At 43.0% G+C, this 26,670-nt stretch overlaps 1 protein-coding gene across 10 annotated transcripts in view; it reads left to right on the top strand.

Annotated features, from left to right (window-relative positions):
- Positions 1–26,670, top strand: part of TRPS1 (transcriptional repressor GATA binding 1) — a 350,577-nt gene that overhangs the window by 74,458 nt on the left and 249,449 nt on the right. Inside the window, exon 1 of one of the 10 annotated variants that reach the window (XM_056522635.1) lies at positions 7,586–7,645. The exons of the other annotated variants lie outside the window; for them this stretch is intronic. The gene's annotated coding sequence lies outside the window, so the exon portion shown is untranslated. Of the gene's footprint in view, positions 1–7,585; positions 7,646–26,670 lie in introns of those variants that run through there. 10 annotated transcript variants of the gene reach the window in all.

The raw sequence follows: 26,670 nt of genomic DNA, 5'->3' as shown, positions 1-26,670 counted from the left end.
GATTTCAACTTCTTGAGCATGTTGTTGGACAGATAAGCCATCTTATCAGAAATTCTGTCAGTAGCTTATCCCCTCCAGTCTTCATTCATAGTGCTTGACCAAGCTTGACATTCATGTGTATGGAGGAATCGGGAGAGATGAGTCAACTGAACAAACATTTGGCCAACAGCTATCTCATCTGTATGGGTACCTTTAGACCATTGGTCTCCAACTGTGGCCCTCCGGATGTTGCAAAACTTGAACTCCCAACATGCCCGGACAGCCAGAGGCCTTGAATGATCTTTAAATGAAAGAAGGTTTTCGAAAAGATAATTTGTCCTTTGCCTTAAAACTGAAATGGGTAAAGCTGCATTATTTCAACAGTTGTTTTTAAGCTGAACCTACATTACTTTCTGTTATGTATGGCCACCTTAAAGGGGTTATCCAGGAATAAGAAAGCAGAGCTAATTTCTTTCAAAAACAGCTCCCTGTTTGTCTCCAGGTTGGGTGTGGTATTACATCTTGACTGCATTTAATGCAGTTTGACTGCAATTGAGCTGCAGAACCACACCCAACCTGGAGACAGACAGGGGGTGGTTTAAAAAAAAAATCACTGTTTTTCTATTCATGGACAACCACTTTAACAAGACATGAACAAAGAATGAATTGAGCCAAAAATCCTTTTACAGAATCACCCCAATGGCAAATCTTAAAGGGGTATTCCACCCATACACATCTTCCCTATTCGCCACTGCCCCCCCCTCCGTTTACCCACACTAAACATCCCGTTTACCCACACTAAACCTAATGCACCAGGCTATAGTGTGATTGAACAGGAGACCGATGCGGGGTCTCTTACTAACAAACATACCTGCAGCCCGGAGCAGTGTCCCTCTGAAGGTCCACTTCTTTCTTCGGTAAATTGCCCACTGGAGGCGGGCCCGCTGGGTAAATTTGAATATTCATGGACGCTGGTCACATGAGCGCTCACTAGGTGCAAGCGCTCATGTGACCAGCATCCATGAATATTCAAATTCACCCACCAGGCCCGCCTCCAGTGCGCAATTCTATGAAGAAAGAAGCGGACGTTCAGAAGGACACGGCTCCGGGCTGCAGGCACGTATGTTAGTCAGAGACCCCGCATCGGTCCCCTGTTCACCCGCACTATAAATCGGTGCATTGGGTTTAGTGTGCGTGAATCAGATGTCCATTTTCCATTAATGATGTCTATAACATTGGCCTATTAGGGCAAATGGACAGGGGAAGTCCTGAAGGAACCATTTTTATATAATTAATTCTCACTTTTACACCTCTTTGGTGCCTAGTTTGTTCCATTTTCCTCAGTTTGACCTTAGTCTAAAGCAACTTTTTCTACCCTTCACTATATTCCCAGGACATTCCCCTTTTTTAAAGATTCGACATCCAGACAGCTTTATGGCTTCCATACCTCTGCACTGCTTGTCAGTTCTGGAAAGCATGCTTAATATTGCTGTTTATAACTGGGATTGTTCGCCTAATCCTTGTCTCAACCTATGTGTCTCACAGATTGTCTGTCTTCAGCACTCCTCCTGGAATTCAGGTTTTGCTGAAAACATGCAGAAGTCACTGCCGAAACGAATGAGCATTAGACTTCCTCAGCGTTTATTCAGACTTTTTATGTGACTAGTTCTTATCACCATTATATTAAGGCACCAGATTGTTTAGCGTCCTGATACAACAAGAACATTTTCCCCAGAGGAGCTTCTTTCTTCTGTACAGAGTTCATGATTTTCTTTTTTTTTTAGTTTGTTTATAATTGGGCACTCTCATTTGCAAAAACTATTTATATACTGTAGATACATTGGGTGAAAACATGCTTGTCCTTATTGCACAGAGCCCTGCTTGTTCTCAGTGTACAGAGCCCTGCTTTTCCTTAGTGCACAGAGCCCCGCTTGTCCTCAGTGTACAGAGCCCTGTTTGTCCTCAGTGTACAGAGCCCTGCTTGTCCTCAGTGTACAGAGCCCTGCTTGTCCTCAGTGTACAGAGCCCTGCTTGTCCTCAGTGTACAGAGTCCTGCTTGTCCTCAATGTACAGAGCCCTTCTTGTCCTCAGTGTACAGAGCCCTGCTTGTCCTCAGTGTACAGAGCCCTGCTTGTCCTCAGTGTACAGAACCCGGCTTGTCCTCAGTGCACAAATCCCTGCTTGTCCTCAGTGTACAGAGCCCTGCTTGTCCTCAGTGTACAGAGCATACAGTTGTCAGCTCTGAGGAGTGAGGGAGGAAGTTCCTGCATGAGGTGTGAGGGAAAGCAAGGGAACACTGATCTTCTGTTTTTTGAATCCTCTCCTGGTTTAAGCTACCAATACGGATGCAGAATCCTGCTGTGTGCCTGAGCCCGGAGTTTCCCAACCAGTATGCCTCCAGCTGTCTGAGCACATTTGACACAGTTGGGTCACAAAATATCCTATTGACTTGAATAGGGTCAGTCGGGTGTCCGGAAAGCTGAGAAAACAAATCAGCCGTTCACTATTATTTTATCAGACGTTCATTATTCTTTTTTCCGCGCAACTCCAATCCCTCCGACTGCCTGACCGACCGGTCTCCCTTTACCAAAGCACAATGGCTGTGTGAACGAGGCCTAACCTGAAAGGGCAGCCTTTCTTGAGAAACTTGACCCATTTCTTCTTTCAAACTCCAATTAGGCCATGTTCACACGACAGAATTTTGGAGCAAAATCCGACGGAAAAATTCAGCTTGGCAATTCCCTTGCAGCAGCGTCTCTTTGTTTTCAATGGGATTTTGCTGCACCACACATGCGGCGGACATTCTGCAAAATATCTGCCATGAGAATTGAGCCTTAAAGGAGTACTCCGGCGCGCACTTTTTTCCTTTTATCCCATCTGGGCTGCAAAATAAAAGAAAACTCACTTTCTCTTACCTGCCAGCGAGCCCCCGGAGCTCTGGTACACTCCGGTACAGGTGTTCAGTCCTGTATTCTTCTTACTTCCTGTTAGCCCGGCACATCACACGGAGCTTCAGCCTATCACCGGCTGCAGCGATGTCCCGCCTCGGCCGATGATAGGCTGAAGCTCCGTGTGACGTTCCGGGCTAACAGGAAGTAAGAAGAATACAGCCCGGGGACCGAACACCTGTACCGGAGTGTACCGGAGCTCCGGGGGCTCACTGGCAGGTAAGAGAAAGTGTGTTTTCTTTTATTTTGCAGCCCGGACGGGATAAAAGGAAAAAAGTGCGCGCCGGAGTACTCCTTTAAAGGGGTTATCCTGGATTAGAAAAACAGAGCAATTTCTTTCAAAAACAGCACCACATCTGTCCTAAGGTTTTCTGTTGTACTGCAGCTCAGTTCCATTGTTGGATCCAAGTCAATGGATCCCAGTTGTAATACCACACTTAACCTGGTGTGTCGCTGTTTTTGGAAAAAAAAAAATAAGCTCTGTTTCTACCCCTTTTAGGCATTATCTTTATTTTTGCTATTGCGGAACCCAACGCATTTACATCACGTCTCGTCTCCTCCAGGTGAGTTTTATTTCCAGATCTGACATAACCACTATCCCTTATCTGACCACCTACAATAATGGATGTAATTGCGCTTATTTTTTTCTTGATCTTTCTGGTCTAGAAAAGTGTAAGCAATTGCCTTTTCCTTGGGCTCAATTACACCAAGAAGGACTATAATCATCCGCTCCTGATTGCTCTTTGTGTCGCGCAAGGTATTGAGTGATACGAGGCTCGGGCTGAGCCGCTCGCCTTTTATGCCATGTTTTAGAACATTCTTGATAAACATAATCTACTTTTTTTTTTTTTTTTCCTTTTTATTTTGCAATATTTGTAATGCCGGCGTAAATGGAGAGCGGACTTTCATTAGGTTCCATTTAGGGATAATCCGGCTCCATTTTCCATTTATATCACTTGCTGTAAACAGATCTACGCAGGCAGAATTTATCCCTGGGCCGCATTGAATCTCGTGGTTGCTACTTTGTTTTATGTCTACAGCCTTGTTCGGAATTAAAACCAGAAGTGCGCAGTGTACAGGTTAGTTCCTGTGGTTGCTGCAAAACGTTTAGTCACTGCACTTACCACTAATGTTGCAATGCAGCAGGTCTTATCACAGGAAGTATTGCTAAAATGTAATAATAACCTCTTGGCAGTGGTCTCCAATCTGCAGACCTCCAGCTGTTGCAAAACTACAATTCCCACAATGCATTTTGGGAGTTGTCGTTTTGGAACAGCTGGAGATTCACAGTTTGAAGACCACTGATCTATGTATTATTGAATCTTGCTCTGCTACACAAACACAATTATTATTATGATATTTATTCATTTTATTTATTTATTTATTCATTCTTACATATATAGGACAGCATCTACTACACAAACTCTATTCTTTTTTAATTATAATTATTTTTTTTGTTTTGCATATATAGTACAGTATAGGGCATGCTGGGAGTTGCAGTTTTGCAACATCTGGAGGTTCACCGTTTGAAGCACAGAACACTGATCTATGTAGTATAGGATCCTGCTCTGCTACACAAACACTATTCTTCTTCTTCTTATTTTTTTTTATTTTTAAATTTTATTATAATTTTTTTCATATATAGGACAGCAAAGGGCTACTACACAAGCCCTATTTTTTTTAAATATAATTTTTTCTTTTTGTTTTAGTTGTAGTTCAACATCTGGAGGTCCACAGTTTGTAGTCCACTATGTTACGTAGTTCTTCTACACCAACTCTTCTACACCAACTCTTATAATAATAATAATAATAATAATAATAATAATGCTTATTATTACTTCTTTTTTTTTGCATATAAAGTGCAGCATAGGCTATTATTAGGGAAGAATGTGGAGGTTCTTGTGTATGCCTTTGCTTACCTTTTTTAGCTAATGTGGCAAGCATGAGTTCTACTTCAGAGCAAAAAGGATTTTCTCCTTGACTCCTTGTTAGCCTTCCAAGTGAACCTCGCTTCCTGGTTCTCCATGTAGCTCCTGATGATACCACAGTCACATTGCTGTTACATACATCATCTTGGTGTCTAAACTGTGCTTTTCGGCCCGCTGGTTTCACCCTTCCATGCCCTTGTTGGCGGAGGTGTTACAGCAGGTCAAACGGTATTTATTTCTAAATCATGTATAGGTGACCCGTTCTAAAGAAAAGTCGGCTAAGACATATTTCAAGAAGTGAAAGATGGGGGGGGGGGGTGAAGATTTGACTGAAGGTGGGGGGAAGGGGGGTGTTGGGATGTTATTTGTTTTGCATTTGGCGTACTTTGTACTTTTTTTTACTGATTGTATTTTTGTGCCCTGTTTGCCACTTCAGTCCCGGGGTGCGCCTTGGGTAATACTGTAATTTCTTTCTTATTTGAAAATCCAATAAAATATGTTTTAACAAAATAAAAAATAAAAAGATTTTCTCATGCCGCCTATATTTCCCATGAATCTTCTGGCTTTGCAGAGAGATGGGGTGGAGATTACTGCAAATCACCTAATGCGATCAACTCAATCACCTGGCTAGACTCCAACTGCAAAAAGAGGGGGTAGAGTCTCATCATTGCATTTAATGACACCAAACTAATCACCTAACATAGTACAACAGAAAATTTGAATAAAAATCACCAAAAAGTCTAAAAATATATGTTTAACATAAAAACATAATTGATAATTTCCTGATTCACATCAGGCTAGGATTTTTATAATTTACCACCATGCATTTTACTTCTTTTCAATCCTAACCACAGAGAAAGCCCTGTATGTAAATGTCTGTGGAATATTCACATACTGCACCCGCAGAGTGGGCCGTTTCTCAGTGAGGTTATATTTGGTGTCTTTACTGGAACCGTTCTTTTGTTGTTTTTTGCATTTTCACGCATTGTAGTTCTGAGGACTTTTTTGTTGTTGTTGTTTTTCTAGATCAGCAACATTTGTTCTTTTTAAAGTTTTTTTTTATCTCATTGGGTTGGAAAGTTTATCCAGTGCTGTGTATCGTGGTCTGAAAAAGGCCTATTATCAGTTAAGAACTAACCCCTTTTATAAGATACTTAAAGGGGTACTCCGCCCCTAGACATCTTATCCCCTATGCAAAGGATAGGGGATAAGATGTCTGATCGCGGGGGTCCCTCCGCTGGGGACTTCCGCATTCTACCATGCGGAACCCACCTGTAACGGCTTCTAGAACCGCTGGAGGCCCTCAGGCTAATACCATCCCGACCACGGGGACTGAAGATTGTGATGTCACGACTCCGCCCCTGTGTGACGTCACGACTCCGCCCCCTCAATGCAAGCCTAAGGGAGGGCGTGTGACAGCTGGGATAAGATGTCTATGGGCGGAGTTCCCCTTTAAATGGGCACTTTCACTGTTGTAGAGACATGTCAGAAGTTTTGATCAGTCGGAGTCTGAGTGTTCAGTTCGTGACCGATGGCTAGAAGAGAAGAGTGTGCTAAGTGAGAAACTTACAATGTAAGTCTATGGGATAGTCTCGGTCAGCTGCTCGTTTTAACATTTGGTCAGGGTCTGAACACAGACTGATCAAAACTTTGGACGTCTCTCTAGGGCATGTTTTTTAAAAAAAGCGATAGGTAGACTTTAAAGGATTATTGACGTAGTAGGAACTTTTCAGTTAAAGCACCTACAAAGAGCATCTCTCTATCCCAATTGGCTAAATGATGCCTATCCCAAATAAAGAATGCCGCTCCATTAATTTAGTATGGACCTATTTCTAAAGTAGACAAGGAAACCTGTCAGCAGGAAATAGTATATGAAACCACTGAGGCCACTTTAAAGGTGTTTTAACAATGTCTTATCATTTCTAGTTATCCAAAATGCCTAAATTAATAGTTTCATTCATGCATGCGCCATATGCAAATTAGATCCAAGTAGACATTGAGGCGGGAACAAGGACTGAAAAAGTCATCGATGCCTTTGCCGGTATTCAAATTACAAAGCGCTGCAGAATCTGTTGGTGCTATAGAAATATATATATATATATATATATATATATATATATATATATATATATATACATTCGAGTATAAGCCGACCCGAATATAAACCGAGGCCCCTAATTTCACCCCAAAAACCCAGGAAAAGTTATTGACTTGACTAAAAGCCTATCGTGGGAAATACATCATCCCCCCATGTAATCATCCAGACCCCCGTCATCATCCCCCCTTCATCATCACCCCCTGTTAATCCCTTCATCAGTGGTCTTCAACCTGCGGACCTCCAGATGTTGCAAAACTACAACTCCCAGCAACCCTGGAGGTCCACAGGTTGAAGACCACTGCGGCCTTCGTCATCATCCAGACCCCCCTTTTGTTTTGTACTCACCTCCCCTCGGTGGGAAGTTAGGGTGAGCTGGTCCGGGCCATCTATGCTTCGGGGACCTTCCAGTGGGGAGGGTTAGACGTTGCGGGCTGTCAATTTTCATCGGGGGGGGGGGGGGGGGGGCTCTTCTCCGTGCTCCGGCCCCGGACTAGTGATGTTGCCTTGACGACGACGCACAGGGATGTTGTGCATGAACGTCCCTGTGCATCGTCGTCAAGGCAACGTCACTAGTCCGGGGCCGGGCCCGGAGCTGAAAATGGACAGCCCGCAACTTCTAACCCTCCCCACCGGACGGTCCCTGCAGCATAGATGGCCTGGACCAGCTCACCCTAACTTCCCGCCGAGGGGAGGTGAGTACAAAACAAAAGGGGGGTAGGGGGTGGGGCCTGGATGATGACGAAGGCCGCAGTGGTCTTCAACCTGCGGACCTCCAGAGGTCCGGGCATGCTGGGAGTTGTAGTTTTGCAACATCTGGAGGTCCGCAGGTTGAAGACCACTGAGAAGGGATTGACAGGTGGAGAGTTCACTCGAGTACAAGCCGAGGGGGGTGTTTTCAGCATGAAAAATCGTGCTGAAAAACTCGGCTTATACTTGAGTATATATGGTAGATATTATTATTATTATTATTATTCATGGCTCTCCAATTGTCATTGACAGCAAAGAGGCTTCTATATCACTCGTTGTATAACTTGTATATGGCATTTTTCAGCTTATAGTTCCAGCAATGATTATACTTTATTACTGCGTGTAACCCCCAGCCATTCTGCCATGCGTCCCTTCCTCATCCATGACTTTGCTGTTTTTTCCTTTCACCACTGTTTTCAATTAGCTTTCGCTCTACAAGGCAGAAATATGTACGGCCACCGAAAACAATCAATTTATTGTCAGGCCCTAACTTTCTGCCACATAGATAATGATCATTGTATACGTTAAGTGTGGCTGAATACCCCTGAGCTATAATGTCCTGCCGTATGAATGGACCTTTCTAATAAAAATGGAAATTGTGCGCTAGTAAAGAGAAAAGTGTGTTGTTAACAGAGGCTTATTCGCATTTTCCTTCATAAAGGAAGGCGTTCTAGACAAAAGATATATGATGGGAAACAGACTGGCGGATTTATAATTTGCCCGGGTGAGCTTGAAGTAATTTTATCAGAGACCCGCGAAGGCTTCCTTGTCAGACGTTATATTTTATGTAATCTTTTTCAATCATTATTTTTTTTAAATAAATATATATGTATTTATTTAAAATATAAAACCTTTAACTTTTATATTTTACTTATATATATATAAAGTAGATTTTGTACCTATGACAAGGGATAACTCATCCATATAATTATATATAAATATATATATATATATATATATATATATATATATTATTTTTTTTTATTTTTTTATTTATTTTATTTTATTTTTTTATTTTTTTTGCGTTAATATTTTTTTTCTGTGTGTAATAATGGGACTCCATACTTACACAAAATTATTGGTTAAACCAGTCAGGTTTGGCATAGTATTGTCAGGAGACCTGATAGACCAGTCGGATGCTAAAAAAAGAGGGCTAAACAAGGGAGCAACATCCTTGTGGGTGCTCTTTAGCAGTCAACTTAAAGGGGTTATCCAGGGAAAAACTTTTTTTTATATATCAACTGGCTCCAGAAAGTTAAACAGATTTTTAAATTACTTCTATTAAAACATCTTAATCCTTTAAGTACTTATGTGCTGCTGAAGTTGAGTTGTTCTTTTCTGTCTAAGTGCTCTCTGATGACACGTGTCTCGGGAGCTGTCCAGAGTAGAAGCAAATTCCCATAGCAAACCGATTCTGCTCTGTGCAGTTCCTGGGACAAGCAGTGAAGTCAGCAGAGAGCACTGTTGTCAGACAGAAAAGAAAAATTCAACTTCAGCAGCTGATAATTATTGGAAGGATTAAGATTTTTTTTATTGAAGTAATTTACAAATCTGTTTAACTTTCTGGAACCAATTGATCTAAAAAAAAAAAAGTTTTTTCCTGGAATACCCCTTTAAGATTCATCCAGTAAATAAAATTGAGGCCCACTTCAGTGCAATGTTCATTTTCCGGCTAGGGTTTGTGATACATTTTGGGCCCAAAAAAGTCCCAAAATTCAGCTGTTTTTGACTGTAAGCAGAGTAAAGGACCTGAGTTATAATATTTACAGCCAAAAAATGTATAGGTTTTAGAACATACGTGCCATTTGCCCATTGAGTTCAGTAATGGCCCCAAATGGTAATGGCTGTCTATATAGATGGGACATTTCTGAGCGGTCCTATTGTCTGTCTGTATGTTTTACCAGTGCCGATGTTTGCGGAATGTCCTCCGAAAATATTCTGGGTGAACATTCTGCAAAAATTCTAAAGTGTGGACATGGCCATAGGGGAACAGGTACAATATTCCAGTCTAAATGAGGTTTTATTTCTGATAGTGGCAGCAGCAGATATCCAGCTTTTTGTTGGGGGGACCCTAAAAGCGATTATCTTAAGCATGTGAACCCTTTATGGAAATGCACATGACATGGCTTGTGGAGGCCACTTGAGTTCTGATGTAGATAGCTCTAATGTTCTTTACAATGGTGGGCCACTGTGACTTCTTAGACCCTTATGCACTTTTAGTCCCTTCCTGTTAATTAAGTTGGGCCTAATCCTTTCCAGCAAACCTGGTGACCCAGGGGTTAATGTTGGCCTTTCATGTCTCTTCTGAAAAGTATTCAACCCTCATCATAAAAGCTAGGACGGTCTGGTTTACAAGGTGAAATCGGTATAATACAGAGACAGCTAGGTTGAGCCTAATGGACCACTATATATATGTAAGCCTTCAATGGAGGACCAGGAGGCCAGCTTATTTACTTCTCTCCCTTATCTTGAATGCCAGGTCGGTATCTTTCCCTAGGTGTTTCCCTTTGACTAAATACGTCTCCTATGGGTACGCATATAGCGCTGGCTTCCAGATTCTTTCTTACAGCTTTCTTATTTTAATAGTATCATTTTATGGCAGGTTTTAAACTAGTGCTCAGGGAAATGATGTATGCCATGTGCGCAATTATAGATAGAATCATTATATCAAGGGGGGGGGGGGGCATTCTCCTCCATTGCTACTAAAGTAACTGCTTATAGGCATAATATTTATCGACCCATAAACGTAATATTTTTTTGTAACATATGTTTTATGATTTTGGCAAATGGCCAAGATTTAAATTAAATTTCCTTTTGTATGGCAAAGATCAACGCGAGGGCTTTTGGCATCACCCCATCTTGTTATAAACAATCAAAGGCAAAAGAGTTAGAAATCTTTTATCAAAGCTACAAGCAAAATTCATTAAAAATAGCAGTAACACATGCATTATAGGATTTTCCCAGAGATTGCATATGGGGGAGTTGTGCCGCACAAAGCACAAAATAAAAGCCGCAGGATTTTAATCATATATTTATCCTTTGATAGATCCCATGTGTTGCTGTGATTTTTCTTGTTTTTCAACATTAGGGATAACCACATTTGGCACTCGGGATGGTTTTCTCTCTACATTCCCATCATTCCAAGCTAAGCATAAGAAAACAAAGAGCAGTGTTATGCTGTTACCCATAGCAATAAATCAGGTGTGCAAACGGGAATATAGAGACAAATTGACAGATGCTAAAAAGAACCTCTGTGCATATCCATGAAGAAATGTGATCAAAACTTCAGTACCCACACGTATATCCGAGAGCGAGGAAAGCAGATCAGACTGTGGTGCCCGCAGACCTGACCCTGAATGCTTTTATTATTCAGCGCTTTTAGTATGTTGAGTCTTCTGACGTTTTTTTTTTAGAAATCTTATTATTACTTTTATCTGTTTTTTGGAAAGCCTGGTGATAAAAAATATTGCATCCAGGTTGAGGAGGAGTAGACATAAGCAAATCGATTTTAGACCAGTTAGATTTATCAGAATTTCTGAAGCTTTTGGTATTCGTTTTGGACAAATTATTCAAAATGGTGTCTACCTTTTTAAGTGAATCCAAAGAAGGGTTTTAGGTCATGGTTAAGCATACTAACCGTAATCTAAAGTTATGTTTACTAAGGTTAATGGCAACAAGGTTAGGGTTCCTAACAATAAGTCAGGGGTTCTGACCCCTACTATCTGTAACCCTAAGTTACAATTAGTTATGGTCAGGATCTTGATTCTACTAACTCTAACCCTTACCTTGGCTTTGTCTTGGCTTAAAAGAGCTTGGATACAGTTACATACAGTCCCAGTAAACATCAGAGTGTCAAACATGACTTTTCAGAGCCAGCAGGGCACTGCTTAATTTCATGTCTATCGACTTCAACAGGATTCTGCTGCTGTAAGCAGAATTTCCATAGTGTGACTGGGTCCTTGAGGTGCCTATGGACATTAGATCAAAGTTAGTTGAACCTGTCAAAATTGGTTGATTGAAATGCATAGATCGTCAAAATATCTAAAGTGGGCCATTCATATTAGGCTTAGTCCTTCTCTCTGGGATATCATCTGTCAGGGAGGGTTGAGAAGCCACCATACTCATTGTATGGTTAGCCGGTATCATGGCCTGATGTGTATGGTAGTGTCCCAACCCTCCCCCAATCGAAAGTTGACAAACCAGGATTAACACTTCTCCCCATGATGGTCTACCTGGTGGTCGTATTCAGCATCGCTCTAAGTCCTGCTGTTTGGGGAGAAGTGTTGATCCTAATTTGTCGATATTGTTCTGGGGGCAGAAAGGCTGCAGATCCCACCTTATTCCTTTGTCATTTGACTTTAATCATTGTTGTGAATGGTATGCACAACATGCTCTGGTAAGTGGATTCTACTTGTATTCGCTTACTGCATGTGGTGGTTTTTCACTATGAAGTGCCTTTCCTTTTATTTCTAAGGGTAAGTTGTCAGGGATAGAAGCAAGTGTGATTAAAATATGCCCTAACCTTCAATCCCAAGAGATATTAGCTACTAGAGATGCCTGGCATCAGCTCATTTCCCTTTCCCGACTGAAAACACATGAATGCTTATGCAGCTTTTGATGGAGGAGATAAAGGATAGGGGCAGCATTGTAGGAATCCTAGATTGCTTAATTCACCTCTTTTTTGGAAATAAAAATGACACATAACTATTCTATTAAAGGGGTACTCAACCCCTAGACATCTTATCCCCTATCCAAAGAATAAAGGATAAGATGTTTGCTCACTGGGGTCCTGCAGCTGGGACCCCCGCAATCTCTGTGCAGCACTCGGTGTCAATCTCTGTGCAGCACTCGGTGTTCATCTAGAACGATTGGAGTGGGCGGCGGAGGTCGTGATAGCATGGTCACTCCCCTCGTGACGAGGGGCGTGATCGTGACATCACAACCCCCGCCACACACTTCAAGCGTTCGGATCTGATTGGTTGCTATGGGCAACTAGGCAACTTATTCTCTGAACAGGTTTTGCTAAATCTCCCCCTTTATGTGTGAAGCTGCAGAGAGAAAGACTATTTTGCTTACTTCTATGAGCATTAAGCCGCTCTCCTCCACTTTCATGTTATGAGGATGGATAAGTTTGGAAGAACTATGTAGACCTGTGAGTGACATATTCTTCCCTGGCCGGCAGCTTCCTTTACCTATATTATTACTTGAGTCCTGGAATACAACTTTAAGACTGTATCTGCAGGAAACAATATAATTCTGTTACTCTTGTAAGAACGCGTACATGTGACTTGTTGATTTTAATCCTACTTTACTGCCTCTTAAAGTTGACATTTGCTATGTACAATTGCAAAATGTTAATTTGAGGTGACTAACCTAAAATATATATAAAAATAAATAACAGTCTATGCACCAATCTAATAGAGGTAAACACTATAATATGAATAATAATGCTGTATATTGGGTGGGAGAGCTCATCGCTCTTGGATGAGACATGAGTAAACCTGTAGCTACTTTATTTGCGGTGATTACTGTCCGCGCCAGACTCTATGATGTACATGTCCTCCGCAGGAAGTCAATCATACTCTAGTAATAGCTGACTCACATGCATTTCCTTTGTTTTCATACACAATGTAATGGATATAGCTGCCTGGGATTAAGTATTTTAGGTTTGACTTACTGAATGTAGCCTGACTCGATGACATATGGTCTTTCGGTTTGTCGTCATGAAAAGAAGTAGTAAATGTCTCCTCAGACCTTTGCAGCAACTTACCACAAAGCAAATAGTGGTAAACAGAAGAATTGGAAGGTAAAAGTGACTAACATTGTTTACACTGTACACAGTCAGTAATAGCATTAAAATAGGTGAAGTGAATAACATTGATTATCTTGTCACATTGATTATCTGGTCACAAGGGGTGGGTTATATTAGCAAGAAGTGATCAGTCAGTTTTTAAATGGTCAATAAAAAAAATGACGTATTGTAGAGACATGCCAAAAGTTTTGATTGTCGGGGTCTGAGTGTTCAGCCCCTAACTGATTGCTAAAATGAGCCAGGAGAAGAGGGTGCTAAGTGGGACCAAGACAAATTTACAATGTAAGTATATAGGATTGTCTGAGTTGCTTGAACAGAGAGCGGAGACAGAAGTGCTCAGCCATGTGCTCCTCTCACTGTTCGTTGAACAATTTGTCAACCTCGACCGATCAAACCTTTTGACATGTCTCTAAAATGTTTTAATTTTTTTTAAAGTGACAGGTACACAGGTAAAGTTGATGATATGAAAGTGGGAAGGATGGCCAAACATATTGATCTTTGACAAAGACCAAATTGTGATGTCAAGATGACTGGGTCAGAGCATCTCCAAAGTGGCTGGTCTTTTGGGGTTTTTCTGGTATGAAGTGGATTGTTTCAACCAAAAATTATGGAAGGAAAAACCATTGGAGGAACTGGTTACATGGTCATGAGCAGCGGAGGCTATTTGATGCTTTTTTGGAGCAAATGCTGGATCAGTGGTCTCCAAGCTGTAGACCTCCATTTGTTGCAAAACTACAACTCTATTACATATGACCTGTCTGGGCATGCTGGGAGGTCTACAGTTTGGAAACTATTAGGTTAGACCATCTAGTCCTACACAGAAAGCTAGTGTATCTCAAATTGTTGAAAAAAGTAAATGATAGAAAAGTGCTAGAACACACAGGGCATTACAACATGCTGTGTATGGTGCTGTACACACCTACTTATATATGAAATTACTCTTAGGCTAAGTTCAAAGGGCAGTTGTGCTCCAGCAAAGGGAACTCTGTTGCTCAGTCTGTCAGAAGGACGGGACTTGAGTGGAGGAAAAAATGCTACATGTCTGGTCTTATTTCTCCACTCAACTCCACTAAAATATTCGACACTCAATGGACACCATTCAAGTCAATGGGATCTGTCGGGAGCCAATGGTGTCAATTGTGCTTTAACCCATTTAGGGTCAGTTCAGCATAAATAAAAGGAAAGAAAGGGTCTAAATGGGTGGAAGTACAACGGCTGTGTGAACTTCATCTTACAAGTGCAAAGTCCCAATGATCATATACGGGTACAATGAAGAATCTCACCATTATCCCCACTTCATTTTTCCATTTTGTAGGATTAGTACAAATACAAGATACAAAGAGTTTAAACTAGGACAGTTGTATAACAAGTCTTCAAGTAGAAACTCTTTGAAACTCCTTACAGTCGTCAAGTGGACCCTTTATTTGCCTAATAGAGAAGTCGATTGATTATAGCATCAATAAACCCGCTAATGTATTCTAATGAAAGTCTTAGTCTTAGAAGGAAAAGGATCTTTTTTGGGATTAATTTTCTACGAATTAATGAGTGATTTATTTGGCACGACTCGTTTGAAGATGGCACTTTGCAACTCAATTGGTCTTAAAAAGTAGGTCTTTAATGTTACAAACTAATCGATGCTTCTAAGGAATGGCGTGGGAGCGAGCAGAGAGTTATAAAATTGGACATATGTTTTTTTACCTTTTTGCATCAGATCACTTGATGGCTTTTTAGCACGGTAAATTTAATTCACTAATTGCTGGATTCTTTTTTTTAAATTCCATTTGGGGGAAGCGTTATTGATCTTGTAAAACGCCAATGTACTGAAGATGAGTCTTTGAACCCTGATAGCAGAGGTCTATAGGCTTGGAATTGTTTCCAATTGTTTAACTTTTTGGTTTTATACCTTTTTATAGTCTAGTTGAGTGTCTTAGTTCTCTTGGTCTTGTACAGAGTCATGAAGTTCTACCACAACAAGCCAGTATAAGCAGAATCAGGAGCATGCACAGTGAAGTGAGATATACTGAACTCTGCTAGGAAGCTAGAAGCCGCAAAGTCACTTCCGACTGGAATAGCTTATCCTCTGGCAGAAAAAAATTATTGGCATGTTAAAGGGGTTGTCCAGCGAAAGAAACAACCAGTGTATGGTGTCAAAAAGTATAATAAAGCAGTTTACTAATAAAATGTTATTAGCCATAGTGCAAATATCTTCCATAAGAGCTGAGCTGTCTGGCTTGAAGCTAAAAGCAGAGCTCCTGTCCCCCCTCCAATTCTGTTTGCTTTGGACCAGACTGTTGATGTGAAGTGGGGGAAGCTTGTATTGCTTCTCATTAGATTTTAAGGCAGCAGAAAGTCTTTCTCAGATAAGACAGTGGTGAGCCTTTCCTGACTGAAACTACTGCGAGAAAGATTAGGCCCTTAAAACTAATGAGCAGTAATATGAGCTCCCCTCTTCAAATGAATGGTCTTGTTCTGAGCATTCAGGAGGGAAGGGCAGGGATGGAGCTCTGAGTGTGACGTGATGTCACAGGTACAGGGAGCTGATATGGAGAGATCTGTTCAGTATGGCTAATAACATATTTAAAGATGAGCGAAGTTACAGTACTTCAATTCTGCATGAACCGTGCGGCTCGGCGGTTGCTGACTTTAGCCTGCATAAATTAGTTCAGCTTTCAGGTGCTCCGGTGGGCTGGAAAAAGTGGATACAGTCCTAGGAGACTCTCCTAGGGCTGTATCCATCTTTTCCAGCCCACTGGAGCACCTGAAAGCTGAACTAATTTATGCAGGAAAAGTCATCAATCGCCGTGCCCCGAGGTACGTGCCGAATCGAAGTACTGTAACTTCGCTCATCTCTAATTATATTAGTAAGTTGCTTTATTATACTATGGTTGTTTCTTTCCCTTGGCAACCCCTTTAAAATTTAACAAGCCCCCAATCCTTTTCAGTCCCAATACATATCAGTGATCAGGCCTCAATTAAAAGGTCAATATGGACACAAGATTGCTAATGGATTCCCCTAAAATCAATGAAATCTTCTAGTAATAAAGGAAAATAGACCGGTTCCCTAAGGTCAGTTGAGAGCATTTTTGTTTCTCTTGACACCAATGTTTTTGGGTACGGTTGCCACCCAATTGATGAATAGTTTTATGTTACTCACAATTTATTCACCCGAGTTACTAAAATATGTCTATGGATGTAGGGAACACAGAGTACTAGAAAAACTGGGTCAGAATTGTTCGATCACTACTGGGAATTCATTGTGTCTTTCTAGGCATCATCAAGCAATTGTGTTTAGCAATATTTTTGTCTTTAAAACTATCATCTTGCTGTAGCTTGTCATAGATAATCTTGGAGTTACTCAGAAGTAAATGTATTGTGATTGAGACAATTTATTAAATTTTTTTTTATAATGCTACTTGCTAAGTATGAGGTCCTCCAATGAGCGGTGACACTGTGACGTCTGGAAATAATTGACGTTGCTTTATCACAATGTTGAATCAGCAGTAAATGGCCTCATTGGGGAGGTGAGTATTGCACCTCTTCTCTATAATATCAAGAGATGAGGAGGGAAATTGGTCTAATTCAATAAGTGTTTGGGATACATCAACCTTTTTTATTCGAGATTCTCAAACACAGGAGGAAATGTGTCATGTTGTTATTTGAATGTACGTGTTGAGCTTCTACTTGGAACGTGCAGATTTTTATGGAAATATTTATGTAGCTATTTGTCAGCTTGGCTAAGCAACCGCAGTGGCATCCTTTTTCATTCCCTACCTACATAAATATTTGCATTTGTTTTTTTATGCCACTCATTGTATTATAGGAAACATCACAACTGGTTATTGTGATAATGGTGGCAATGTATAAATTATTTGCTAAATATTCTAAAAATCTGGTTACATCTGTATTAATTCTATACAGCTTCACTAAATCTGGTCATAGACATTAGATTTAGTTGGGCGCTGTGGATATCGAATGCTGCTGAGAATATCAATGCTTTAAATAAATAAATAATAATTTGCTGGGCGGATTGAAATATTTAAAAAAAAGCATACTTGTCCAGCCCTGGTCCCCTACATCTCCAGTTTGGCTCTCTCTGGTACCCCGATATTTTGTCTTCTTCCTGCTTTCCTCTTGGATGCAATGATCACTGACTTGAACCAATCACTGTCTGCAACGTTGACTAATCTGATAACCTTATACCTCTTAGAGTCTGGAGGTTCAGAAACCACTTTTTTTTAGGAAGACTTTCTGTTTTGGCTCATTGAGACATCCAGATGCCCTAAAAGAATGTATGGACTGAAGGATTAGATTGGCCGCCATCTTCAGGATAGTCCTGATCGGTGGGAGTCTGACATCCGGAACCTCTGCTGACCAGCGTTTTGCCAGAGCCAGGGTCCTTAGCTACACAGTAAATGAAGCCAAAAGCAAAAGGCAGCTACAGTAACCCAGCATGACCACTACACAAAGTATGGAGCCTTTTGCTTCCGACTCCATTCACTGTGTATGTGGATGCCAAGAACTGGTGATTGGAAGGGATGCTGGTTGTCAGACCCCAACTAATCAGTCATTGATGGGCCATTAATAAAAATCTCAGAAACACCATTTAATAGACAAAAAAAATTCTAAACTGCTTTGATTTAAACTACACTTATATAGCTTAGGTTTCTTTTCTTTTTTAACCATTTCATCCCAAAGCCATTAATCAATAAATGAATCAACTTGTTAAAAGGCTTCATTGACAATAAGATGATTCCAGAAGGTTTCCCCTCTGGGAACCCCAATGATCATAGGCATTACATAGGGCCCATCATATCAGTGGGTTATCTGTGTAATACAGGACAGGACAGGTCCTCTAGAAATAAATATGTGTTTTATAGCCGCTCCCCAGTGGGACCGAGAGGTCCTGAACAAGAGACCTAGGAATTTCCTACTCATCAGTTTGAGTGTTTCTTGGCTTATTCCATATATGAACATTTTTATGAAACACAGTGAACCCCCTTTGAGAAAAACTGCCCAAAAATTGCACCATAATATGGTGTTTGCAAAGAAAATATGCTTAATGTAGGGTTACACAAAATTTGGTCTTGATAGGGGGGGGGGGGGGGGGGGTGATCTTCTCAAAGAGGTGGTCTCCTGGGCAAGTTTTACTGTATTTAGTTTTGTCTTGTATTCTTAAAGGAAAACTGTCACATATTTTCTCCCGCATTATCCACATGTACTGGTGGATAGTGCGGGAAACGCTGATTAAAACAAGCCCTACCTTGGTCTGATCCGCACCGCCGTTCGCCCGCAATTGTAGTTTTAATCTCTGTGTATATCCTGCTGTAACTGGCACGGGCCGGGCTGCTGCGGGCTAACTGGCACTGACGTCAGTGCCGCTCATGAATATTCATCCCCCCTCCCTCTGGTTAGGAGCGGCGAAGAGAGGGAGAACAGAAGGGATGAATGTCACGATGCCGGCTGGCAGGTAGTGGATCCTCTGTGCCAGAGAGGGATGGAGAGGACCGCGCTAGTGGACCGGTTCTAAGCCACTACAGGTTTACACCAGAGCCCGCCGCAAAGCGGGATGGTCTTGCTGCGGCGGTAGTGACCAGGTCGTATCCACTAGCAACGGCTTACCTCTCTGGCTGCTGAAGATGCTGAAGATAGGCGCGGTACAAGGGAGTAGGCAGAAGCAAGGTCGGACGTAGCAGAAGGTCGGGGGCAGGCGGCAAGGATCGTAGTCAGGGGCAACGGCAGGAGGTCAGGAACACGGACTAGGAACAGACTAGGGAACGCTTTCACTAGGCACTAAGGCAACAAGATCCGGCAAGGGAGTGCAGGGGAAGTGACTAGATATAGGGAAGTGCACAGGAGGGAGCCAATTAAGCTAATTGGGAAGATTGGGCCAGGCACCATCATTGGTGCACTGGCCCTTTAAATCGCAGAGACCCGGCGCGCGCGCGCCCTAGGGAGCGGGGCCGCGCGCGCCGGGACAGGACCGAGGGAGAGCGAGTCAGGTACGGGGACCGGGGTGCGCATCGCGAGCGGGCGCTACCCGCATCGCGAATCGCACCCCGGCTGAAGGCGGGACCGCAGCGCACCCGGTCAGTGGATCTGACCGGGGCGCTGCAACAACGAAGATGAGGCGAGCGCTCCGGGGAGGAACGGGGACCCGGAGCGCTCGGCGTAACAGTACCCCCCCCCTTGGGTCTCCCCCTCTTCTTGGGGCCAAAGAACCTGAGAAAGAAAAACTCAATTTTTTCGTGATGAGGTCCGATGCAAATTAGGAGGGGTTCTGTATGGAAACGTACGAGACAGTCCAATCTTTTATTGTAAAAGCAATAGATGTAGAGGGGTCTGGCGAGACTGGTCACAGAAACGTAGAACCTGTTGATGAGAGAGGCCAAAAAAAATTTTCCTGCAGATCCGGAATCCAAGAAGGCCACTGTAGAGAAGGAGAAGGCAGAGGCAGACATCCGCACAGGCACAGTAAGACGTGGAGAAGCAGAGTAGACATCAAGGACTGTCTCACCTTTGTGCGGAGTCAGCGTACGTCTTTCCTGGCGGGGAGGACGGATAGGACAATCTCTTAGGAAGTGTTCGGTACTAGCACAGTACAGGCAGAGGTTCTCCATACGGCATCGTGTGCTCTCTTGAGGTGTCAAGCGAGACCGGTCAACTTGCATAGCCTCCGCGGCGGGAAGCACAGGAACAGATTGCAGAGGACCAGAGGAGAGAGGAGCCGGGGAGAAAAAACGCTTCGTGCGAACAAAGTCCATATCCAGGCGAAGCTCCAGACGCCATCCGGAAGAACGCATGTCAATGCGAGTGGCAAGATGAATGAGTTCATGTAGGTCAGCAGGAGTCTCTCGTGCGGCCAGAACATCTTTAATGTTGCTGGATAGGCCTTTTTTAAAGGTCGCGCAGAGAACCTCACTATTCCAGGACAACTCGTAAGCAAGAGCACGGAACTGAATGGCGTACTCGCCAACGGAAGAAACACCCTGGGCCAGGTTCAGCAGGGCAATCTCGGCTGAAGAAGCTCGGGCAGGTACCTCAAAGACACTTCGAATTTCCGAGAAGAAGGAGTGTACAGAGGCAGTGACGGGGTCATTGCGGTCCCAGAGCGGTGCGGCCCATGACAGGGCTTTTCCAGACAGAAGGCTGACTACGAAAGCCACCATAGACCTCTCAGTAGGAAACTGGTCCGACATCATCTCCAAGTGCTGGGAACATTGCGAAAGAAAGCCACGGCAATACTTAGAGTCCCCATCAAATTTGTCCGGCAAGGACAGGCAGAGGCTAGGAGTGGCCACTCGCTGCGGAGGAGGTGCAGGAGCTGGCGGAGGAGAAGATTGCTGGAGAAGTTGCGACTGAAGTTGGTGCGAAATGGTGGACATTTCCGACAGCTGACGGGTTAGAAGGGCGATCAGTCGGGCTTGCTGGGCGGCCACCGTGGTGAGGTCAGCGACCACTGACAGAGGAACTTCAGCGGGATCCATGGCCGGATCTACTGTCACGATGCCGGCTGGCAGGTAGTGGATCCTCTGTGCCAGAGAGGGATGGAGAGGACCGCGCTAGTGGACCGGTTCTAAGCCACTACAGGTTTACACCAGAGCCCGCCGCAAAGCGGGATGGTCTTGCTGCGGCGGTAGTGACCAGGTCGTATCCACTAGCAACGGCTTACCTCTCTGGCTGCTGAAGATGCTGAAGATAGGCGCGGTACAAGGGAGTAGGCAGAAGCAAGGTCGGACGTAGCAGAAGGTCGGGGGCAGGCGGCAAGGATCGTAGTCAGGGGCAACGGCAGGAGGTCAGGAACACGGACTAGGAACAGACTAGGGAACGCTTTCACTAGGCACTAAGGCAACAAGATCCGGCAAGGGAGTGCAGGGGAAGTGACTAGATATAGGGAAGTGCACAGGAGGGAGCCAATTAAGCTAATTGGGAAGATTGGGCCAGGCACCATCATTGGTGCACTGGCCCTTTAAATCGCAGAGACCCGGCGCGCGCGCGCCCTAGGGAGCGGGGCCGCGCGCGCCGGGACAGGACCGAGGGAGAGCGAGTCAGGTACGGGGACCGGGGTGCGCATCGCGAGCGGGCGCTACCCGCATCGCGAATCGCACCCCGGCTGAAGGCGGGACCGCAGCGCACCCGGTCAGTGGATCTGACCGGGGCGCTGCAACAACGAAGATGAGGCGAGCGCTCCGGGGAGGAACGGGGACCCGGAGCGCTCGGCGTAACAATGAATAGGGGGATGAATATTCATAAGCGGCGCTGACATCAGTGCCAGTTAGCCCGCAGAAGCCCCGCCCATGCCAGTTACAGCAGGATATACACATAGATTAAAACTACAATTGCGGGCGAACGGCGGCTCGGATCAGACCAAGGTAGGGCTCGTTTTAATCAGCGTCTCCCGCACTATCCACCAGTACATGTGGATAGTGCGAGAGAAAATATGTCACAGTTTTCCTTTAAACCTTTGGTGGAGGAGGAGGTTTTGAAGTGATAAGTAATATCTAGTCTTAGATAACACAAATCAAGTCCCGTTCAATTTGGCATAAGAATACAGGGCGAAGATCAAAGACGGAAGAAAAACAAAAATTGAAAATGAAGAAATACCACCTGCTCGGTTAAGTTTCATATTAAATGGGGTCTTATTAGGGATGTCAGGACTTTCTTTTCTTAGAACATTTCATTTGCCCACAGGAGACACTTGAAAATAAATTGGCATGTTTTTACGCAAGATAAAACACAGATTTTTTTTCCCCGGCTGATATCAGATATTCAAGTGTGGCGTCTTAACTTTAATAAGTTAAAAACTAACTCTGTAATTCAGTTGCTTTCATTTCTTTCATAACTAAATTAATATATTTTTTGGGGTTCTTTTTTTGTTTTGTTCTGGAATGTAGAACACAACTGGTTAACCATGTGATTATTACTAATCAAAGCTGCCCCTCATGTTTACACCAGTGGAAACTCCAGAAAATTGGATTTGTCATCTACTTTAGTTAATGAAGCCGATATTTGGAAGAATAATCAAAAGCATAAGTTAAGCCATTAGTCTAGTAACTTTTTAGAAACATCGGAAAAGATGGGTATACCGTATTTTTCGTCATATAAGACGCTCCGGCTTATAAGACGCACCTAATTTTATAGAATAAAAATCTAGAAAATAAAGATTCTGAACCAAATACAATGTTAAGTATAGGACAGTGATCTTCAACCTGCGGACCTTCAGATGTTGCAAAACTACAACTCCCAGCAAGCCCGGACAGCCAACGGCTGTCCGGGCATGCTGGGAGTTGTAGTTTTGCAACATCTGGAGGTCCGCAGGTTGAAGACTACTGGTATAGGAGGTAATACTCACGTGTCCCCGCCGATACGGACCCGTCACCGCTGCCCTGGATGTCGCCCTCCACCGCTGTCACCGCGTCCCCGGGGTGTCCCTGTCGCTCCGGAACGTCTCTGCTGCCGGGTATCCTCTCTGTCGCTGCCATGACGTCACTACGCAGGCCGCTACGCGCGCCGCTCCTATTTGATGGCGGTACAGCGTGCGCAACGACGTGATGACGATGAAGGAGAGCGCCGGCCATGCAGGGGATCCCGACACGGAGCAGACACCAAGGAGGCAGGTAAGGTCCCTCCCGGTGTCCTGTAAGCTGTTCGGGACGCCGCGATTTCATCGCGGCGGTCCCGAACAGCCCGACTGAGCAGCCAGGTTAGTGTCACTTTCGCTTCAGACACGGCGGTCAGCTTTGATCGCCGCGTCTGAAGGGTTAATACAGGGCATCACCGCGATCGGTGATGTCCAGTATTAGCCGCGGGTCCCATCCGTTGATGGCCGCAGGGACCGCCGCGATAGGTGTGTATTCACCTTATAAGATGCAACAACTTTCCCCCCCAGTTTTGGGGAAGAAAAAGTGCGTCTTATACGGCGAAAAATACGGTAGTCATATTTCAGCATATTTAGTGTTTTTTCCCCTCATTATAGTCATTTTTGATATCCTGTTAGGTTGGTTCCCACCTATCGTGTCATCAGCCATGGCATCCAAGCACTGACTGGAGCACTGCTTTGGATCACCTGTTTCTAGAACTCCCGTAGACATGAGTGGAGAGAGACAGCTACCATTGCATTCAATCTTTAAATAATATAATGCTAATAAAAATACTATTATTATTAATAATAATTACTTGTACTTATATATTGCCTTTCTCCCAGTGGGACTCAAAGTACAATTGACCACATCGGCTGCTGAATAATAGAATAATAGAAGTAATTTACAAATCCATTTCCTATATATCAAGTGGGAGGATAGGAAGTGATGACAGCAGGGACCAATTTTCCAATTTTGTATCCTGACCCATTTTAAATAAAAAAAAAATATATATATATTTCTCTGGATTACATCTTTATCTCTCCCTTTTAAATGACACAACATTTATCCAGTAGTGAATCCAAGCAGTAGAATGATCCTTTAAATGGCTCGTATCATTTTTATATTTTATTATTCATTTAGTGCAGCCTTTGATGTGTTATTTGTCACCATTGCTTAGCTCATGCCTATGATTTTATTGTATAGCATTGGAAGCTGTGAAGTCACTGTATTATGATTAGTCAGAATGTGATCCCGGTTTATTTTCTTTTTTTTTATATGTTGTAGTTCAGGTTAATGACACGTGGGGGGGGGGGGGGGTGTATGGGATTTGAGTGTAACTTGTGAAAACAAATTGTTTTTTGTTGTTTTTTTGTATTTTTTTTTTCATCTTATGAAGTAGACAAAAAAATGTACACCTTGCAAATGCTTTAAAGGAAACCTCTTTCTATAGTCTCTGAAGTTTTGCAAATTCAGCTGCATCAGTAAAGGAAGTGATAATGTATGGTGTATAACCACATTCAATATGAAAGGTACCGTGTGCATGAGTCATTAGTGTCAACCAGTAGTGCAATTCTCATCACATTAGCCTGAGAAAGTGTTGACTTGTGGACCACATTAGTTTCCAGTCCTGCCCTACCGTACCATCACCATGCCACCGCCGGTGACAACTCATTTCTTATCTCTAGCCAGTCCACCAGTCCATCTCATCATAGGGTGACAAATACTTGTCTTGGGTATATTCTACTATAATATACATTTTAGAATATGGGCGCATCCGCAGTGTATTTGACACTGCGGATGCCCCGATGGCAATCACAGAGGAGCTGCAGAGCGAGCTTCTGGCTGTGGCCGGGTAGCTCTGTGAGTCCGCCCGTAGTTGTGGATTTCCCACTGTAGAAATCCACCACTACAAGCGGACACACAGAGCTACCCATCTGCAGTAGTGAGCTCGCTCTGCAGTCCCTCTGTGACTGCCATTGGTGCATCCGCAGATTCAAACTTATTGGCCCTTAAGGGCAGGGTCACACAGGGCTCAGATGCACCCCATATGACTCTGCCCTTAAGGGCCAATACATCATGTGCCCAAAAAGCTTAGCCTATCAAAGTAACTGAACATCCCTTACATAACTGTATAACTATAGAAATGTCTCTGAAGCTTCTCAGTCGTGGAGGTATGTGAGATGAAGAATAATTTAAAAAACCTTATTTTCACATAGTCGAGTTGAGCTCTCATTGGTGTAGTAGCTACAATGCATTCAGAAAGTCTTAAGATGCCTTCACATTTTTACAATTTATTACATAGCGGCCTTCTGCTAAAATAAAAAAATAAAAAAAGTTTCCCCCATCATTCTGCACACAATACCTCGTAATAAAAAAAAAAATTATAATAATTAAAACAGAATTTTCGAAATTTTTGCAAACTCATTCAAAAAGTAAATATGAACATTTTGGACATACTATTCAGACCCTTGGCTTAATATTTAGCCCTGGGGGCCTCTTATTTGTTTTGATCATCTCTGAGATGTTTCTCCACCTTGATTGGAGTCACCTATGGTAAATTCAGGACAGGGTTTGGAAAGACACAGTCCTGTGTAGATAATTTCTCACTGCTAACAATGTATATCAGAGCAAAAATCAAGCCACAAGGAGGAAATAACTGCTTGTAGAGCTCAGAGACAGGTTTTTGTGCTCCAGTGGAAAACATTTATTTTTTAAATCAACTGGTTCCAAAAAGTTAAATAGATTTGTAAATTACATCTATTCATAAATCTTAATCCTTACAGTACTTATCAGCTGCTATATGCTTCAGAGGAAGTTGTATAGTTTTTTTTTCTGTCTGATCACAGTGCTCTCTAATGACACCTCTGTCCCTGTCATGAGCTGTCCTGGGTAGGAGCAAATGCCCATAGCAAACTTTTTCTGCTCCTTGACAGTTCCTGCCATGGACAGAGGTGTCAGCAGAGAGCACTGTGGTCAGACAGAAAAAAGAACTACACATCTTCCTCTGTAGTATACAGCAGCTGACAAGTACTGAAAGGATTATGATTTTTAAATAGAAGTAATTTACAAATCTTTATAACTTTCTGCCACCAGTTGATTAGAATATTTTTTTTCCCCACCGGAGTACCCCTTTAAGTGGAAAAGTTTGCATCAACCCAAGTGAGCATCTCTGCAGATACCTGAAAATGGCTTCCACCAATGGTCCCCATCCAAACTGACAGAGCCTGAGAGGATCTGCAGAGAAAAACAAAGAAAATCTTGTTATCCAAGTGCAAACCTTGGGTCATCAATGAGCTGTAATTGTTGCCAAAGTGGCTTTAACTAAGTCATGACTAAAGGGTCTGAATACTTATGTAAATATTTTAGTTTTTCCTTTTTAGTATATTTCCAAATATTTCTTACAATATGCGTTCACTATTTGGGGTCCTAAGTGCAGAATAATAAAATTAAAAAAGTAAAAGGATCTGATAACTTTCTGAAGGCCTTGCATTTAGGGTCTTCCACTGCTTGAGAGCCCAGCAGATGAGTGAGTAAAGCCTGAAGCTCCATCCAATTGTTTGATATTTTAGTCCCTATAGACTTTGCCGCATGCAAGTAGGGACTTTTGAGTAGCTCAAGAGCAATGGCAACAGTTTCTGTCCATGGAGGGCCCCTGCCTACTCAATGGGCCATAGGCCATAATACCTATGATGGGTTCACATGAGTGTTGACTATATGTGTGTTTAGAATTTAGAGATTTCCTTCCTTACTTTTGCTCTTGGCTTGGCATATTCAGAGGTGAGTGGCACATGATTGACCA

Source organism: Hyla sarda, chromosome 5 (genome assembly GCF_029499605.1).
Source record: "Hyla sarda isolate aHylSar1 chromosome 5, aHylSar1.hap1, whole genome shotgun sequence".
NCBI lineage: Eukaryota > Metazoa > Chordata > Amphibia > Anura > Hylidae > Hyla > Hyla sarda.
The sequence above is the reverse complement of the archived record's forward strand: the minus strand, read 5'-3'. Positions and strand labels throughout refer to the sequence as shown.